This window comes from Tupaia chinensis, unplaced genomic scaffold (assembly GCF_000334495.1).
Source record: "Tupaia chinensis unplaced genomic scaffold, TupChi_1.0 Scaffold000165_2, whole genome shotgun sequence".
In the NCBI taxonomy this organism is placed as follows: Eukaryota; Metazoa; Chordata; class Mammalia; order Scandentia; family Tupaiidae; genus Tupaia; species Tupaia belangeri.
In genome coordinates, this window is record NW_006159640.1 from 3874702 (window position 1) to 3888589 (window position 13888).

A 13888-nucleotide genomic window follows, 5' to 3' on the forward strand; every position below is an offset into this window, starting at 1 on the left:
GCCGGGCACATGTGCGTGCATGCCCAAGATCCCGAGAGGAGAATGGAGGAGAAGGGATTGCGGCGTGACCATCCCCTCTGGGGGGTGATTTCTCGCTTTCTGTCTCTATGTCTCTCTCTGTCTGGTGAGCGCACACGCCCTATAGCGAAAAAAACCTCTCCAAAAAAAAAAATAAATAAATAAAAGAGAAGACTCCTCCATTTGAGTTGTGAACTATTGCTTTCAGAGACTAAGACTAATGAATATTTTATGCTGAGACTGCATCCTCCATACCCCATTCTGGAGGGGAGAAGCAAAAGCACAGGCCTCCAGAGAAGACTCCTCTGTTTGAACTGTGAACTATTGCTTTTGTGCAGTGGGCATGTGTGCTATGTGGTTTTCATTTTTTGCTTTAAAAATTTTTTTAATTGTGTTTTCTTTTCTTTTTTTTCCTGTTTCTTTGTTTTCTTTTCCTTTTCTTTTACCTTCATCACTTCGCTACTCAACCTCCACACACGAAGTGTCTAGATAGGTCTAAGTGAACAGTAGCCAAACATTTGAATACTATTAGGGTCAGAATATTCCTCAATTCCCACTGAATCTACCACACAAAGGGAGGAAAACAGAACTACAGAGAGATTGTAGATCACCTCCTGCTGCACGCTTCTGAATGCTCAGATTCAATTTCAAGAAATTAGGAAGAAACATATAACCTATCAGATGACCAGAAATCACCTCAGGGGCATAAGAAATATGAGAAACCAAGAAAATACCTCTCCCACACGGGAAAAGAACAACTCCTCTTCATCAGCAGACAGTACAATGGAACTCATGGAAATGTTTGTTAAAAATTTTTGAATATTCACAGTGACACAACTAACAGAGATGCAAGCAAAGAGAGACAATGAACTCCAGAAGATGCAGGAGAAAAGAGCCAACAAGTTCCAGGAGGTGAGGAAGTTCTTGCACTATCTGAAAGAGGAAATACACACCATAAAAAATGAATTATATGAAATCATTAGAGATGAAGGCTGTAATACAGGAAATCGAAACCTCCCTCAAAAGTATTAAAAGCAGATTAGATCATGCAGAAGATTGAATCTCAGATGTAGATGAGGGAATCTCTGCCCTAAAAAAATTCACCACAGAGACTGAGAAGATAGCTCAAAAAATGAGAAAAATATACGAGAAGTACTAGATACCATTAAACACCCAAACATCCAGATAATCAGTATCCCAGAAGGCAAAGAGACTAATAAGGTCATTAATAATCTATTCCATGAAATCCTGGAAGAAAACTTTCCAAACCTAGAGAGGCATTCAAAGATTCAGTCTCAAGAAATACAAAGGACCCCAAATAGAATCAACCCAAGAAGATCTTCTCCAAGAAGCATTAATAGCCAGATTGTCCAAAACCACAGACAAAGACAAGATACTAAGACTGGCAAGAGAGAAACATCAAATTACCTACAAAGGATATTCCATCAGACTCACAGTGGACCTCTCATTGGAAACAGTGTGAACAAGGAAAGAATGGGAAAATATATTCAAAGTGTTAAGTGAAAAATAAGTTCAACCAAGAATACTATGTCCGGCAAGATTATCCTTCATATGGGAAGAGAAGACGAGAACATTCTCAAATAAACAAAACCTGAAAGAATTTACCAACACTAGACTTGCTCTCCAAGAAGTTCTGAAGGGAGTGCTATCTCAAGAAAACTAAATACAGAAACACAGAAATAAGAGTTTAAAGACAACTAAGAAAACAGCCAACTTAAGGGTAGGGACAAGTCCAGAGTTGAATGTTATTTTCCAGAATTTAAAGGGAAAGATCATACCACAACAGAAGATTAAGTATGTGAGACTGAACTGGTGAAATAGAATTGTGTATCTTTTGACTAAAACATTACTGATTTTCTACGTTTTATCCAGGATAACCCAGCCAAGAAGACTTAGAGGAAGCAGCCAGAGAAGTAGGAGGAAAACCAGGGAAATACGGCATCAGAAAAGTTAGTCTTTCAAACAGGAAGGAATGGTACACTGTGATGAAGGATGCTAAAGGGTTAAGAAAGCTGAGAACTAGAAATTGCTGTTCAGTTGAGCCCTTCCTAAAGGATCTTGGTCATCTATACAAGAGTATTTGGGAGCAAAGTGGGAACAGAGGCAGATTGGAATAGGGTGAATAAGAGGTATTAATTAAGGTATTTTGTGAATCAATAAAATGTGGGGGGGGTGGTAAAAAGAGGAATGTAAAACAACTACAGATGCCAGAGACAGTGTGGGAAGGCGGTGGGAAATGGGGAATGGCAGAGGGTGAGAAAACGGGGGTGGGGGAAGAATGTATATATACATAAGAAACAAGCAATGAAAAATTATTGTTGACAATAACATGTATGATTAAGCCACTATACAGTGTATTCTGGATGGGAAATCGCATCTTGTGTGTTTTGTATGCTATGATGGTCAGTGAATGAATGTAAAATAAATATATTTTTAAAATAAATTAAATTAAAAAGCAAACAAACAAAAGGAAAAGAAAAACACACCAGAGTGTGGGTATGTGCCCCAAAATCTCAACAGGGTGGAGAAATGAAGTAGAAGGGTTTGAGGCATGATAATGCCCTGTTTGGGGATACATTCTCCCTCTTCCTCTCTCTTACTATCTCTCTTTGGCAAGTACACATGCCCTCTGGCTTATAAACAAACAACAACAAAATGCCTAATTCCTTAAAATAGAATTCTCTAAGTTCTAATTGGACTAACTCAACTTGAATTCTTTGAACTATAAACTCATTATTGCCCAACAGCACTGTGGCCCTCTTCCCATAATGAATACTTTTATTTGACAGAAATTTAATGAGCACCTATATACGCCAGACATAACCCTAGGCCCAGGGATACAGTGAGAGAGAAAGAGAGAGGGAAAGTGTGAAAGTAAGCCTCCAGGTTCGGAACTTGAACTGTGATTGGCCATGTGGGGATCTAGCGCCCCTAACCACCACACCACCTGCCAACCCCCAAAATTAAATAAATAATTCTAAAAATAAAGTAGATTAGATCATGCAGAAGATCAAATCTCAAACGTAGAAGACAAAACCTCTGACCTAAGAAAAATTATCAAATAACTGAGAAAATAACCAAGAAAAATAAGGATGATATATGAGAAATACTAAATACCATTAGGTGCCCAAACATCTGGATAATTGGTATCCCAGAAGGTGAAGAAAATAATAAGGGCATTGATAATTTATTCCATGAAATCCTGGAAGAAAACTTTCCAAACCTAGAAAGACATTCAAAGATCCAGACCCAAGAAATACAAAGGACCCAGATAGAATCAACCCAAGAAGATCGCCAAGGCACATCCTACCCAGATTGGCCAAAACCACAAAAACAGGATACTAAAATTGGCAAAAGAGAAATGTCAAATTACTTACAAAGATTATCCTATCAGGTAACGTTGGACCTCTCATTGGGAACAATGCAGGCAAAGAAAGAAAATATGTTTGAAGTGTTAAATGAAAAACAATTTCAACCAAGATTACTATATCCGGCAAGATTATCCTTCAAGTGGGAAGAAAAGATAAAAAACATTCTGAGGCGTCAAATTACTTACAAAGATTATCCTATCAGGTAACGTTGGACCTCTCATTGGGAACAATGCAGGCAAAGAAAGAAAATATGTTTGAAGTGTTAAATGAAAAACAATTTCAACCAAGATTACTATATCCGGCAAGATTATCCTTCAAGTGGGAAGAAAAGATAAAAAACATTCTGAGGCAAACAAAACCTGAAAGAATTTACCCACTCCAGACCAGCTCTTCAAGAAGTTCTGAAGGGAGAACTATACCAGGAAAACTAAACAGTCAAATAGACATATATAAGATATATAAGAGGACAAAAACAAAGACCAAAAAACAAAAAACAAACAAACAAAAAAAAACAAAGAAAACAGCTCACTTAATGACGGGAGCATGTCCAGAAATATCAATAATAACATTGAATGCTAATGGATTAAATTCTCTGATCAAGAGATCCAAACTGGCTGAATAAATTAAAAAAAAATAAATCAGAAACCCTGTATCTGTTGCCTACAAGAAATGCACCTTATGAATAAAGACATACATAGACTAAAAGCAAAGGGCTGGAAAAAATTATTCCATGCAAATGGGCTGTAGTTGTGATAGTGACTTCAGGAAAAAGAAAAAAAAAAAAGGCTTTAAGACAAAAACTATAAGAAGGGACAAGAAAAGGGCATTATATAGTAGTAATGTACTAATTTGTCAAAAAGACATAATTCTTATAAACTTTCTGTCTCTCTGTTTCTCTCTGTCTTTAGGGTGAGTATAGGTGCCCTATAGCAAAAACCTCTCAACAAAGAAACAAACAAACAGAAACTCACTATCTGTTGCATACAAGAAATGCACTTGATAGGTAAAGACATGCTTAGAATTAAAGTGAAGGGGTTCCATGCAAATGGAAACCAAAAAAGGACTGAAGTCTGATATAGATTTCAGATGAAATAGGCTTTAAGACAAAAACTTTAAGAGACAAAGAAAGGTATTATATAGTAGCTAATTCATCAAGAAGATATGACACTTATAAATATCTATGCATCCAACTCAAGAGCACACAAATACATGAAGGAAAGATTGCTAGAGCAAAAAGGAGAGATAGGTTGCAACATGATAATTGTTAGGGATCTCAACACCATATTATCTCCTTTAGACAGATCTTCTAGACAAAAAATAAGCCAAGAGATATAATACTATACTAAATCAAATGGACTTGGCAGATATCTATAGAATTTACCACCCTAAGACCACAAAAATATACATTTTTCTTACACCCACATGGAACTTTTTCATATGATAGGGCACAAATCAAACCTTTACAGATTCAAAGGCATAGAAATGATATCCAGCATATTCTCTAATCATGATGGAATTAAACTTTATATTAATTTAAGGAAAAATCCTCAAAACTACACAAACATATGGAAACTAAACAATCCACTCCTGAATGACTTCTCAACTACTCAAGAAATTAAGTCTGAATTCAAAAGATTTGTGGAAACAAATGATGAGTACACGAGTATCCATAATCTATGGGACACCATAAAAGCAGTTATAAGAGGGAAATTCACTGCAATTAGTGCATATAAGGAAAAGATGGAAAGGTGGAAAATAAGCAACCTAACATCATGACTCAGGGAATTGGAAAAACAACAACAAAAAACTAAAAATACCAGGAGAAAAGAAATAATAAACACTCAAGAAGAAATAAATGTGGGAACCAGCAGTTAGCGTAATGGCTATGTCGCTGGACTCCCACATAGTCGACCGCGGTTCATGTCCCGGACCCGGTGGCTTAAAACTCACGCCGGGCGCGTGTGCGTGCGTGCCCAAGATCCTGGGAGGAGAATGGAGGAGAAGGGATTGTGGCGTGACCATCCCCCCTGGGGGGTGATTTCTCGCTTTCTGTCTCTATGTCTCTCTCTGTCTGTCTGGCGAGCGCATGCGCCCTATAGTGAAAAAAAAAACCCTCTCAAAAAAAAAAAAAAAGAAATAAATGAAATAGAAAATGAACTATACAGAAAATAAATGAAAACAAAAGCTGGTTCTTTGAAAAGATTAAGAAGATCAACACAGCATTAGCTAGACTGATTTTAAAAAAGAAAGAAACCAGATAAATAAAATACATTATGAAATAGTCAATATTACAATAGTCACAATATAAATACAAAACCTCATCAGAGAATACTATGAATGACTATATGCCAATGAACAAGAGAACATGGATGAGATGGACAAATTCCTGAATGCATATAATCTACCAACATTTAATCAGGAGGACATAGCCTGAATAGACCCATAACGAGCCATGAGATTGAATCAGTAATAACCTTCCCAACAAAGAAATGTCCAGGTCCTGATGAGTTCACTTATGAATTCTACAAAGCTTTTAAAAAGTTAACTGCCATTCTACTCAAATTATTTCTAAAGATCCAAGAGGAAGGAAATTCCCATAATCTACCAACATTTAATCAGGAGGACATAGCCTGAATAGACCCATAACGAGCCATGAGATTGAATCAGTAATAACCTTCCCAACAAAGAAATGTCCAGGTCCTGATGAGTTCACTTATGAATTCTACAAAGCTTTTAAAAAGTTAACTGCCATTCTACTCAAATTATTTCTAAAGATCCAAGAGGAAGGAAATTCCCCCAAATTAATTTTATGAAGCCTCCACCATCCTTATTCCCAAAACAGATAGACATGACAAAAAAGGAAAACTACAGACCAATATCTCTGATGAATCTCTCTTCTTTGGTGAAGCATTTTTCAGATCTTCTGCTCAGTTTTTTAGTTTTTGTCTTCTTTTTTATTTTTAAAATTTTAATTTATTTTATACATTCAATCACATCACTTAGCTTGTAAAGTGAATTTACCCCACATGAATACACTTTACACCAGTCCAGTCGAGGAAATTTTCCAAACTCATTCAAGTATATGATAGAACTTAATTAATTTAGAAAAAAAAAAAAAAGAAAAGAAAGAAATCAAGTCAGTCTCCTTTTCCTTTGCTGGGATAGAGTGTAGGATTGGGCTGGCAGGTGGAAAGACTTGGCTTCCTGTCACGGGAGTAATGGAGGCGACACTGGTTTTGGTTGTCATCTGTTCACATACTTGCTAAGACATCCTCATTCTTGTGTGATGAGCAGTCATTTGTCCACCTGGACCACTCCCAAAAACTTGCCCCAACCATGCTATCTCCCAGTCTGGCTCTCACTTTTACCTGCATCCAGGTCTTCCCTGGCACACCTGGATAATTGCTGCTTCCTGGCTACTCTGGGGCCACAGGAAACTTAGAGTGACCAAGACCTTCTACCTTCACAGCGTGGCATGTCTCCTCTACTGCCCCGTCTTCCACAGAAGAAGCACGAAGTGGGACTTGGGGCTTTTGATTTCTCTCTGGCTACTTGATGTGGGTGGTTTGGGCAGTGGAAAGGAACAGAGCTTAGAGATTTCTTTTTGTCTTTTTTTTAGAGCTTTTTGCTATAGGGCGAATGCGCTCGCCAGAAAGACAGAGAGAGACAGAGAGACAGAAAGCAAGAAATCAGCTCCCAGGGGGGATGGCTACACAGCAATCCTTTCTCCATTCTCCTCTCGGGATTTTGGGCACACACACACATGCACCCAGTGTGAGTTTTAAGCTGCTAGGTCTGAGACTTGAACCGCAGGCAACTACGTGAGAGTCCAGTGATGTAACCATTACATCATCTGCTAGTCTCAAGTTGAAAATCTCTTTATTTGCAGGTGACATGATGGTATACATAGAAGACTCAAAGGTATCCACAAAAAAACTTCTCACAGTAATAAATGAGCACAGTAAAGTTGCAGGATACAAAATCAACATACAAAAATGTATAGTATTTCTATATATGAACAACAACCTAATGGAGGTAAAACTGAAGAAAGGAATCCCTTTCACCTTAGCCACAAAATGTATAAGATACCTAGAGATAAACCTAACCAAGAAAGTCAAAGACCTTTATAAGAAAACTATCAAAATCTTATAAAAGATATTTAAAATAATACAAAAAAGTGGAAGGACAGCCCATGTTCTGGATTGGAAGAATTACATTAAAATTGGAAGTATTAAATAAAAATGGCAATTTTACCCAAATTAATCTACATATTTAATGCAATTCTAATCAAATTACTAGAGACATACTTCACAGATCTAGAAAAGACAATAACAGAATTTGACTGGAATAATAAAAGACCTGGTATTGTCAAAGCAACCCTGTGCAAGAAGAGTGGAGTGGGCAGCATCTCACTCCTTAACTCCAAAATGTATTATAAAGCTATGATAATCAAAACAGCATGGTATTGGCACGAAAACAGACTAGTGGACCAATACAGTAGAATAGAGACCCCAGAAATGAACCTGAAAACATACAGCCAACTGATTTTTAACAAAGGATACCAGTCAAGCCAGTAGGAAAAAGAAAACCTCTTTAGCAAATGGTTCTGAAAAAATTGGGTATCCATCTGCAGAAAGATTAACCTGGACCATTATCTCTCATTTTTAACAAAAAGCAATTCAAAGTGGATCAAAGATCTAAACCTAAGGCCTCAAACTATAAAACTGCTGGTGGAAACACTGGGGAAACTCTGGGAGACATTGAGGTAAGCAGAGACTTCTTAAATAAGACCCCCAAAGCACAGGCAATAATCTCAAAAATAGGCAAGTGGGATTACATCAGATTAAGAAGTTTTTACACAGAAACTTCCCACCCTCTTCTCACATTATCTCTGGTGTCTACTGTTGTCTTCCATTCTTTTTTCCCTCACATTTTATTGATCACACAATTTCTTAAAGACACAGTAATTAGTATGAGTCAACAATCCTCAGAATGGGAGAATAGTTTTGTAAACTCTGCTTCAGATAAGGTACCAATAACCAGAATACACAGGAAACTCTTGCAGCTTACCTGGGGGAAAAAAATTAACCCAAATAAAAAGATGGGGAAATGAGCTGAACTAACTGTCTGAGGAAGACATGGGAACAGCCAGAAAGCATATGAAGAAATGCTCAACATTCCTTAAAGGAGATGCGAATTAAAATCACAATGAAATACCACCTAACCCTGGTTGGAATAGGGAAATTAAAAATATAAAAAGTGATAAGTATTGGCAGGGTTGTGGTGAGAGGGGAATTCTACATTTTTTTTTTCTGAAACATTTTTTTAAATTAATTTACATTCATTCCCTAAGCATCATCACAGCATACAAAATGTCATTTCCCATCCAGAATATACTGCATAGTGGCTTAATCATGCATGTTATCATCAATAATTTTCCATTTCTAGTTACAAATATGTGTGTGTGTGTGTGTGTGTGTGTGTGTGTGCGTGTGTGTGTGTGTGTATTACCCCTGTTTCTGACCCTCTGCCCTTTCCCACCCTCTTACCACATTATCTCTGGTGTCTACAATTATCTTCCATTCCTTTTTCCCTCACATTTTATTGGTCACACAATTTCTTAAATAATCTAACTACTTTCTTTTTGGGGGGAGAGGTTTTTGCTATAGGGTGCATGTGCTCGCCAGAAAGACAGACAGAAAGCGAGAGATCACCCCCCAGGGGGGATGGCCACGCCACAATCCCTTCTCCTCCATTCTCCTCTCGGGATCTTGGGCACCCACGCACACGTGCCCAGTGTGAGTTTAAGCCACCGGGTCCGGGACTTGAACTGCAGTCGACTACATGGGAGTTCAGCGACGTAGCCATTATGCTAACTGCTGGTCCCAAATAATCTAACTACTTTCAATAGCAAATTCAGCTTGTAATTTTAAGAAAAGCAGTTTTAACATGAATAAATAAAAGAAATGCTAAGGAATTTTGTTTAAAACTTAAAGCCAGGAAACAGGTTAGGATTCTCTTCAAATAGTAGGTACATGAACAGCTCAAGACAGGACAAAGATCCTTAAAACCAGAAAACAAAGCCTAGAAGAAAATAAGCAATGTTTTAGTCAAAAGTCACAAAATGCTATTTCACTAGTTCAGTCTCATGTACTTAATTTATCTTCTGTTGTGGTTTGATCTTTCTGATTAAATCCTGGGATATAGTATTCAACTCCAGACTTGTCCCTATGATTAAGTTGGTTGTTTTCTTAGTTTTTGAACTCTTATTTCTGTGTGTCTATATTTAATTTTCCTGGTATAGCATTCCCTTGAGAGTTTCTTGGAGATCTGGTCTGGGGCTGGTAAATTCTTTCAGGTTTTGTTTATCTGAGAATGTTCTTGTCTTTTCTTCCCACGTGAAGGATAATCTTGCCAGGTACAGAATTCTTGGTTGAAATTGACTTTCCCTTAACACTTTGAATATATTTTCCCATTCTTTCTTCATTCATATTGTTTCCGATGAAAGGTCTGCTGTTAGCCTAATGGGATATCCTTTGTAGGTAACTTGTTTTCTCTTGCCAGTCTTAGTATCTTGTCTTTGTCTGTGGTTTTGTTCAATCTGGCTATAATGTGTCTTGAAGAAGATCCTCTTGGGTTGATTCTGTTTGGAGTCCTTTGTATTTCTTGGGACTGGATCTTTGAGTGGCTCTCTAGGCTTGGAAAGTTTTCTTGTAGGATTTTATGGAATAGATTATCAATGCCCTTATGAGTCTCTTCACCTTCTGGGATACCATTTATCTGGATGTTTGGACTTTTGATGGTTTCTAATATTTCTCGTATATTATTCTCATTTTTTGGGACAATTTTCTCAGTCTTCGTGGTGGATATTTCTAGGCCAGCAATTTTCTCTGCTACATCTGAGATTCAATTTTCTGTATAATCTGGTCTGCTTTTAATACTTTCAAGGGATATTTTGACTTTCTGTATTACAGCCTTCATCTCTAACAGGTCCATTTTATTTATTTATTTATCTTTTGAGAAGTTTTTGCTATAGGGCACGTGTGCTTGCCAGAAAGACAGAGAGAGACAGAGAGACAGAAAATGAGAAATCATCCCCCAGGGGGATGGCCACATCGCAATCCCTTCTCCTCCATTCTCCTCTTGGGATCCTGGGCATGCATGCTCATGTGCTTGGCGTGAGTTTAAGCCATGGGATCTGGGACTCAAACCGCAGTCGACTACATGGGAGTCCAGTGACATAGCCACTAAGCTAACTGCTGGTCCCCCATTTCTTTTTTAGATCTTGCAAGAATTTCCTCACCTCCTGGAACTTGTCAGTTCCTTTCTCCTGCCTCTTCCACAGTTCAGTGTCTCTCTTCTTTTGCATCTCTGTTAGCTTCATCATTATGAATATTCTAAATTCTTTATCAGACATTTCCATGATTTCCATTGAATTGTCTGTGGATGAAGAAGAGTTATTATTTTCCCTTGGAGGTAAGGTGTTTTCTTGCTCTCTCATATTTCTTATGGCCCTGTGGTGATTTTTAGTCATCCAATGGATGGTGTGTGTCTTCCTAATTCTTGAAGTTCAATCTGAGCATTCAGGAGCATGTAGAAGGAGGTGGTATGGAATCTCTTTGCCATTCTGTTTTTATCCCTTTGTGCAGCAGATTCAGTGGATATTTAGAAATATGTTAACCCTAATAGTATTTGGATGTTTGGCTATGGTTCCCTTAGATCTGTCTAGAGACACAGTGAATGGAGAGTGAGGACCAGAATGATGAGATCAAAGAAAAAGAAAAGGAAAACAGAGAGAGAGGGAAACAACAACAACAAGAACAATAGCAACAAAGAAACAGAGAGAAAAAGAAGGGAAAAAATTTTTAAAAAGCAAAAAATAGAAAACTGCATTGCATGTTTGCACACCATGCAAAATCACTAGTTCTCAGGAGTCATAGAGGAGTTTTCTGAAGGCCTGCCCCTTGCCTCTCCTGCATGGGAGGGGGTGAGGGGATTATTAGTGAGATAAAGGCATGGCTGAAAGCATGATAATACCTTACCTTAAACAATTTTAAAAAGGAAAAATTACAAAAAAAGAGAAGACAGAGAGTGACAGAGACAATTAGATCTGTCTAGAGACACAGTGAATGGAGAGTGAGGACCAGAATGATGAGATCAAAGAAAAAGAAAAGGAAAACAGAGAGAGAGGGAAACAACAACAACAAGAACAATAGCAACAAAGAAACAGAGAGAAAAAGAAGGGAAAAAATTTTTAAAAAGCAAAAAATAGAAAACTGCATTGCATGTTTGCACACCATGCAAAATCACTAGTTCTCAGGAGTCATAGAGGAGTTTTCTGAAGGCCTGCCCCTTGCCTCTCCTGCATGGGAGGGGGTGAGGGGATTATTAGTGAGATAAAGGCATGGCTGAAAGCATGATAATACCTTACCTTAAACAATTTTAAAAAGGAAAAATTACAAAAAAAGAGAAGACAGAGAGTGACAGAGACAAACAGAGAGAAGGCTAAAGGGGCTCCCTACCACTCAAGTTTGTGGGCTTGAGGCTGAATCATCAGTAGAAAATCTTTATTTCTCTTTTTACCCTGAAATCACTAGTTCTCAAGAACCATGAAAGAATCTTCTTCTCTCTCCTACACTGTTGGTGGCAATGTAAATTGGTCCAACCACCATGGAAAACAATATGGAGGTTCCTCGAACACCTACAAATAGAGCTACAATATAATCCAGCAATTCCACTCTGGGTTACCTACCCAAAGGATAGAAGAATGCTCAGTCAGAAAAACACTTTCACATCAATTTTTATTGAGGCATTATTCATGATTGCTAAGACATTGTATCAATCCAAATGTCCACAAACAGATGAATGGATTGAAAAAGTTTGGTACATATACACTATGGAATTTTTTTTTTTGAAGAGGTTTTTGCTATAGGGCACGTGTGCTCACCAGACAGACAGACAGAGAGAGAGAGACAGAAAGCGAGAAATCACACCCCAGGAGGGATGACCACGCCACAATCTCTTCTCTTCCATTCTCCTCTCGGGATCTTGGGCACACATGCACACATGCCCAATGTGAGTTTTAAGCCACCGGGTCCGGGATGTGAACCGCGGTCAACTACATGGGAGTCCAGTGACATAGCCATTACACTAACTGCTGGTCCCACACTATGGCACATTATTTAACTATTAAAAAAAAAAGAAGACCCTGGCATTTGATATAAAGTGGCTGAATATGGAAGATAATTGCTGAGTGAAGCAAGCCAGGCTATAAAAGAGAGACATTGTATGTCTCCACTTAATATATACTGACTGTCCACTTTCTTTGGTAGAGACTGAAAGATTGGAGAAGATAAAAGCACTGAAAATAGTTATGAACACTGGAGACACTATGGAAGGAGGGTGGGAGGGGGGAAGAGTACAGGAAGAAAATTAGGGAGAAAAAATTAGAGAAGCAAGACATTTATGGGACATAGTAATGGTTTATTAACTATTGATAACATGTATAGTATTCTCAATTGGACTGATCTGAGGTATATTTCATGTTGGGTAAATTATCTTTATAAACCAAATGATATATATTGATTAAATGTATAAATAATAATAAAGAATTCAAAATATTCATAGCAACAAAACAAAATGAGATTCAAGAGAAAAGAGACAACAAGCTCTAGGAGATAAGGAAATCCTTCCATGATATGAAAGAAGAAATAAGAACCATAAAAAAAGAATCAAATGGAACTGTTGGAGATGAAGGCTGTAATACAGGAAATCAAAACCTCCCTCAAAAGTATTAAAAGCAGATTAGATCATGCAGAAGATCTAATCTTGGATATACAAGACAAAGTCTCTGACTAGAAAAAATTACCGAAAAGACAGAAAATAACTCCCAAAATGAGAATAATATGTGAGGAATACTACATATCATTAACATCCAAACATCTGGATAATTGGTATCCCAGAAGAGGAAGAAAATAATAAGGGCATTGATAATCTATTCCATGAAATCCTGAAAGAAAACTTTCCAAACTTAGACAAACATTCAAAAATCCAGACCTGAGAAATACAAAGGACCCCACATAGAATCAACCCAAGAAGATCTCCAAGGCACATGATAACCAGATTAAACAAAACCACAGATAAAGACAGGATACTAAAATTGGAAAGAGAGAAATGACAGGTTACCTACAAAGGTTACCCCTTCAGGCTAACTTCAGACCTCTCATCATAAACAATGCAAGCAAAAAAAAAAAAGGGAAAATATATTGAAAAATCTTAAATGTAAAACAGTTTCAACCAAGATTATTATACCTGGCAAGATTATCCTTCAAATGGGAAGAAAAGATAAAAACATTCTCAGATAAACAAAACCTGCAATAATTTAACAACTCCAGACCAGCTCTTCAAGAAATTCTGAAGGGAGTGCTATATCAGGAAAACTAAAGACTGACAGACCGAAATCAGAGAAAAAGCAACCA